Consider the following 7005-nt stretch of genomic DNA (forward strand, 5'->3'; position numbering starts at 1 on the left):
CACACACACACACACACACACACACACACACACACAGCTTCAGGCATAAGGTAAAAGCAGGAGCTTACACATTAAAGTGGAGAATCTGTGTCAAGAAGTAACCACGGCAGAAACCAAAGCACTGTCATTCATTTGCACTAACATTCTCAGTTCTGGCCCAATTTTCACATGTCACATTTTTATTTATTTATTTTTGATCTTCAACTTGACAAGCACCTGGAGCCATTCCTTCTTTGGGTTCACAAAGATCTCCATTCAGCAGAGGACAGTGCCCGTTTGCACATACCTCAGCCAGAGTCCAACTTACATCTTGTCTGGGCACCTAAATTCTTCTACACTCTTTGACTCCTCCTGTCCTAAACACCATCTTCCTGTTGGCTGTGCTCAGACATTCAGGCAAGGAGCTCTATACTATCTTTGCATAGGACGTGTGCATACCCCATGATCAATGTAACAACTGAGCATTTCCTCAGGGGATTCCTATCGGAAGCAAGCCCAGCAGATGTTTGGAGAAGTGAAAGTTCAAAATTCAGTTTTCCCCAAAAACCTGTCTGCATGGATTGCATCTGTTAATAAGATTTTCAGGAGAAATTGTCAGTGCTTTGATTTGTCAGACAGTTGCTTAGCATAACAGGTATGGCTTCCTGAGTCCAAGGACACATTAAGAAGGGAATCTCTGAGAAGCCCAGTTCAAAAACAGGTCAATCAATGACGGGTGGGGTGGGGGGGAGAACCAGTCAGCTAGAAGAGAATGTTTTCATCTTGTTCTCATTGGATTGACTCAGGCAAGACGCAGCGAAACCAGACAGAAACATGGAAAACTTATTCAGGTTTTATGGACAGCCACCAGCTGCACATAACCCAGACATGCTCCCCTGGGCAACCCATATCTTTTAATGCACATATTCTTTACAGGTTAAAAAATATTCCACCAGGTGAAATAGGAAGCCAGTTATATACCAGTCATGCACCCCTCCACTCTATGTGTCTATTCCATTCACCTAACCACAGTACAGTAGAGCCCATGGGACTCAACAACAGAGGAGAGGTTGACACTAGCCGTGGATACTGTCTAACCTTGAGAGACAGGATCTGAGCTCAGAGGGTTCTTGAAGTGAGTGAGCAGGACATACAAAGAGAACATTTTTAATACAAAATTACCCAGATAGTCAGTGGTCACCAGGGCGCACACAAGTCTTTTTTCTTATACAACTTTTCAAGACTGGGGGTCCGTGGACAAAGAGGACTTGGCCAACCTCAATGTCTCATGCTTGACAATTTAATCTCTCTCTATATTTGCTATCTTAAATGCTAAATCTGGGTAAAAGAGGAGATGGGAGAATTTCAAAATATGTTAACTTTGGAGACTTCAGCATTAAATTATTGTTATCTTCTGTTGACTGATTTCTTAGATTTCCACTTAAGATCGATGAAGGTAAATTTGTAAGTATGCAGAATGATTTTCTTTGTGGGGTATGGGGAGCTTCCCAGCTATGCTACTTCATACATTTCAAGAACCACAATAAAGAAGTGTGATTCTGACAATAGAGTAGAAATGTGATGCTTTAGGATTGAGTTCAAGCCACCATCCATCTTCAGCTAATCCAACTTGTGAAGTTACATCAGGTTCTGTTCTCATGAACCAGTGAAGTTTTGATTTGATGGAGAAATGTCTAAGTACCCACAGAGTTGAAAGATCCTCATTATAATTTCAGCTGTAAATTGTGTTAAATATTCAATGTATTTGATAATACACCTTTTGTAAAACAATAAGAGAAACTTATAGTCACATGGCTTGCATAGTTCTAAATAAAAGTTGAAAGTAAATCCTGAAAGACTACAGTAGCCAGGCCTCCTTTGGAGTCACTTGTCTGGAGCCAATGACAGAGTTCCTGCTGCAGAAACACTAGAAAAGAGGGATGAATCTTTAGAGATAACATCATGCAAGAATTCCAGTATTTTGTTTGTTTGTTTGTTTGTTTACTTTTAAGATTGTAATGATCTAAATTTATTTTACAGTAGGTAGGGGGGACATTTTAATAATGCGCATTTAAAGAAAAAAAGTATCTGTCTTACAAATTGTTCTGCAATCCAAATATACAACAGCTTGGAAAACAACATTTAGAAAACAAAAGCCAATGTAAAAAGGCAACTACAACAGTACAGGTTTTCAGATTTTACAGCTTTCTTACTGCATCATCTATGCCAGAGATCTGTTCCTTCAGCTGGTTCCATTGTTCCATGTTTAAAGAAATACCTTTTCTTCCTGGTTTCATTTCGCCATCTGAGTCCATCCAATGTTCTATAATATCAATTAGAAATTTTCCTTTAAATTCCTGAACACTGACATTTCTCATCTTTCCAATGTGGAACAAGTTATCATCTCTGCTGCTGCTGCTCTGCTTGGAGGATGTCAGAGCTCTAGAAGTCTCACCAGGCTTTTGCTTCTTTACAAGTTTTTCTGGAACAACTTGCTTTTTCCTCTTTAAATTTTTTCAACTTCACTGTCTTACCAGCTTGAAGAATCAATTTCCTTTGATTTAGGCATTGCTCAGCTCCAGCCGATCAACAGCCTCTAACTCGCTCGCTTGCTCCCCAGATGGACCGAATTCCAGTATGTAGATTTAAGTCCAACCTCAAAATATTTAGCATGAACCTATCTTTTCTGTTCTGTATATTCTACATTTTAAACAGGACATTTTGTCTAGTTCTCCAATGCCAAGTATGTATTTATTCCAAAGGATTAAGCTTCAAATCTAATCAGGAACCAGTTATTTGATCCCAGAACATCCATGCCACTATGACTGGTAGTTCAGTATTATTAGCTCAAATGGTCTCAAAGGTAAGGTCATACATAACTTTTCTACCCTAAATAGCACATTCTATCTCTATAAATGCTAGCCAGCAGCCAAGAAACTGCCAGCACAAACACCAGCTTGATTTCCCTATGTCCTGCAACCAACGTCAGTGGAGTCTTCAGCAATAAGGTCTTAGCCATCTGGTCTTGGATGGTGACCAAGATCAACAGCAATAATCTTTATTATTTGGAGAGGTATCTAATCGCCTGACATCAGGATTTTGATTTGAAAAAAAAAAAAAAATGTGATTCTAGGAGCAGCATTAACTAATCATGTAGTGCACTTCTGTTTCAACTTCCTTCTTGTTTCTTCAATTTTCTTTCTTTCTTTCTTTCTTTCTTTCTTTCTTTCTTTCTTTCTTTCTTTCTTTCTTTCTATGTATGTATGGATGAGGGTCTATGAATGCCACCATGAGCTTGTGGAGATCAGAGGACAACTTGAGAAAGTCAGTTCTGTCCTTGCATATGGATTTCAGAGATTGAAGGATGGTTCTTAAGCTTTGTGACAAGTGCCTATACCCTGCCAAGCCCAATGTCAAAACCCTCTTTTAAATTTAAATTAAAAATTTTTGATTGCCTTACAAAGTAGTAGATGTCTATACATGTATCATATTTGTTTGAACCCCCCTCTCTGATCTGTGTCCTCTGCCCTTCTATCATGACACTTAGTCTCTCCTTCCCTTAAACACGTCTTTCAGGACTTCTTCACTGTCATGTCCTCTATTTGCTTCTTGTCATCTATTGACACTCACTTAAACACACCTATCTGCATGTGAGAGAACACACATTGTTTGTCTTTCTGGGTCTAAGTTACCACATTTTTATAAAAGCCCATGACTGAGAAGTCATAGGCCATATGGTGAACTATGTTGCTGATGTTTTATCAAGTGGGCATGTAGTTGATCTATGTTATAATTATTTACATTTTATCCACAGCTAGGATTGCCCTCAGCTTTGGTTAGAAGAGCCTTTGGGAAGTGGGTGACAGTCAAATCAAGAACCCATAACTGTCCAAAATGCGGACAGTAATGACTATTGGGTGAGTTGTCCTGAATGGGAGGGACATCTACATTACACCCTCTGAAACCCTGGGAACATCTTAGAAGATGGGGTGGAAGGACTATGGAAACCTAAAGATGGAGAGAATGGTGGGGTTCTGTCTTCTGGATATGACATGGCTGTTGCAATCATGAGCAAACCGTAAATGAAAAGAAGAAAGAAGGAAAGACAAGAGAGGAAGGAAAAGAAAAAACAGGAAGAGATAAAGAGAGGGGCATAAGGGTAGGAGAGAGAACAGATGGGGATAAGGAAGTAGAGGTGCAAGTGAGGAGCATGAGAGATTGTAGGGGTGAATACAATTGCCTTGCGGTGCATGCAAGTACCGTGTTGTCAAAGATTACTGTGATGGTTTGTGCATGCTTGGCCCGAGGAGTGACACTATTAGAGGGCACGGCCCTGTTGGAGTAGGTGTGTGTCTGTGGGTGTGGGCTTTAAGACATTTATCTTAACTGCCTGGAAGTCAGCATTCTGCATGCAGCCTTCAGATGAAGATGCAGAACTCTCAGCTCTGCCTGCACCGTGCCTGCTTGGATGCTGCCATGCTTCCACCTTGATGATAATGGGCTGAACCTCTGAACCTGTAGGCCAGCCCCTAAAAATGTTGTCCTTATAAGAGTTGCCTCGCTCATAATGTCTGTTCATAGCAGTAAAATCCTAATTTAGACAATCACAAAAAAAATACCTTATATTACCAAAAGTCATCTTGAAAGCATGTGATGTTCTACATTCTTGAAACTTGAGAAAAACAGACGTCCAAGGCTTTCAACCACAGGAGCTGTCAGTTCCATACACTGCTCTTTAAGTGTCTAAGATACAAACAGTTCATTTACTTTTCCTGAGTTTGTGAGGAGGAACCATAGCCTCTTTGGGGGCTAGTTCAGAAAATCCCAGGTTCCCTTGAATGTGTTTCCTTGGACCTGAGGAACATGACTGGGTTACTGGTACAATAGATAGTGACAGGGCCTACAAGCAGTGGGCAGTACTATCAGCCTAACACTGCTCTCCCCTCTTTGGCACAAGTATGTACCTTATTTTTCTGGACCATCATGGTCTTTCTAGAGCTGTTGTTACTTTAAAGGATTCAGTGGACAGCTTTAAGTGTGTATTGGAGTCATATACAAATACCACTTTATTTTCAGTCAGACTTGCCAGAGTCTGAAGCCCATCTGGTACAAATCCACTTGACCGTGGATTAATAAAACTACAGACAGGTATGAGTGTCACAATAAACACTTTCATGCTAACCTGAGTTCTGGGATACTTAGCGATTCACAGCACAGGGTACATTTCTCTGTAGATTTGTCAAAATCATGCTCCTTCCTCCGAAAGCTGCCCATGAGCTTAAAAAGTCTCTGAAGCCAGGAGCAATGGTAATGGTATAGAATCTTCTCTCCTACATTCTCCATGACTGTCTGAAAGTTCAATGTCAGGATTATGGTTCCCTTTGGGAAGTATTGTTGAGCTTTCCAGCCTGAAGTGATATGTTCAACATCACCACTCTCTTTCCTGAGATTTAATTTGTTACCAGAAGCTAATAATGTTTTCCTCCTATACCCCATGGGTTAACATCATGTTGAAAAGCCTTGATTCAAAAATCAAAACAAAACAAAAACCTCAATTCAGAAAGCCTCTGTGCAAAGTCTTTGAACACATGAGTGACAAATTGAGTGAGTTAACCCTTGCGGTGGTTTGAATATGCTTGGCCCAGGGAGTAGCACTATTAGAAGGTATGGCCTTGTATTAGGTGTGGCCTTTTTGGAGGAAGTGTATCACTGTGGGTGTGGGCTTTAGGACCCTGTCCTAGTTACCTACATGCCAGTCTTCTCCTAATAGCTTTCAAATGAAGATGTAGAACTCTCAGGTCCTCCTGCACCATGCCTGCCTGCATGCTGTCATGCTCCTACTTGATGATAATGGACTGAACCTCTGAACCTGTAAGCCAGTCCCCAATAAATGTTTTCCTTATAAGACTTGCCTTGGTCATGGAGTCTGTTCACAGCAATGGATACTCTAAATAAGACAACCCTTTAAGGAGTTAGTTCTGTGGATCTAATTATCCAGTCTGTCACCTACATGACACAAAGGAATGTGCCATGCCTCACTGATGCCAAAGGTTAAGTGAAAATGAAGCAGGAGCAGGAGGAGGGGATGAGCATCTAGAGGTGAGCAAGGGATGGCCAGAGAATTCCCACCACTCACTGTAGGTCCACTGTCTGACATGGACTGCCATTCTACATCCTTTGATTTAGCTGCCAAACCTGAACCCTGACCAAAGTGCCCACATGCTGCACAGAGGATGCAAACACAGAGGGGGCTTCACACCATCGAGGAAGTTCCTGGATCAGAGCTGTCCAGTAGAACTCCGACTCCAATGAGGAAGAAACAGTCATATTAATTATACCTGTCCAACTTATGCTCGCCCTGCCATGAGCTAAAACTTAATTAGACTGTCGGATGCCCTCACACTGTCTCCTTGGTATTTCAGCAGCCACTTTTAGCTTTCCAGTATTGAGGGAAACCCCCTGTGGGGAAGCTCTCATAGGAAACAGGATTACATTGTCTTAATGCTGAGAAAAAGAAAACATTTGACTTGGTGGTTTATTTTGTGCGAGTTATTGTCTCACAGGAAAAGGAAGCCCCAGGGTTGGGCATGGGCCCACTAAGGAGGATCCATTCCAGTCAGGCTGCCTTAGAGACTGAGAAAGAACTGAAGCTCCATTGCAGCAAACATCATAGTGACCTGTTATGCTGCCAGTCAGACTGACGGACAGCTTAGCAGCCTGAGCTTTGAGCTGTCCTACCACCTTCTCTGCCCACCAAAGACACGAGATGTCTAATTGTCATGTGTCATAAAGCACCACTTAGTCCCACAGACAAACTACTAAAGGACACTGTGGTTAGGATGCATTGCATCCTGGGACATTCTCACTTGGGTGAAACATGGAGATCTTAAGGTGAATTGGGAGAGAAAAAGATTCCGCCTGGTTGTTAGTTGAATTTCAGGAAAGGCACCCAGAGACAAGTACTGACAGTCGAACATTTCTGAACCACTCTGCGTCCCATAAACTCTGCAAGCAGCTGATGAGTTC

The 7005-nt window shown here is 41.6% G+C and overlaps 1 pseudogene; it reads right to left on the reverse strand.

The window, feature by feature from the left end:
* Window positions 1-2177: 2177 nt before the first annotated feature.
* On the reverse strand, window positions 2178-2563 carry LOC110329221 (annotated as a pseudogene).
* Window positions 2564-7005: the final 4442 nt, after the last annotated feature.

The sequence above is a fragment of the Mus pahari genome, chromosome 11 (assembly GCF_900095145.1).
Source record: "Mus pahari chromosome 11, PAHARI_EIJ_v1.1, whole genome shotgun sequence".
In the NCBI taxonomy this organism is placed as follows: domain Eukaryota; kingdom Metazoa; phylum Chordata; class Mammalia; order Rodentia; family Muridae; genus Mus; species Mus pahari.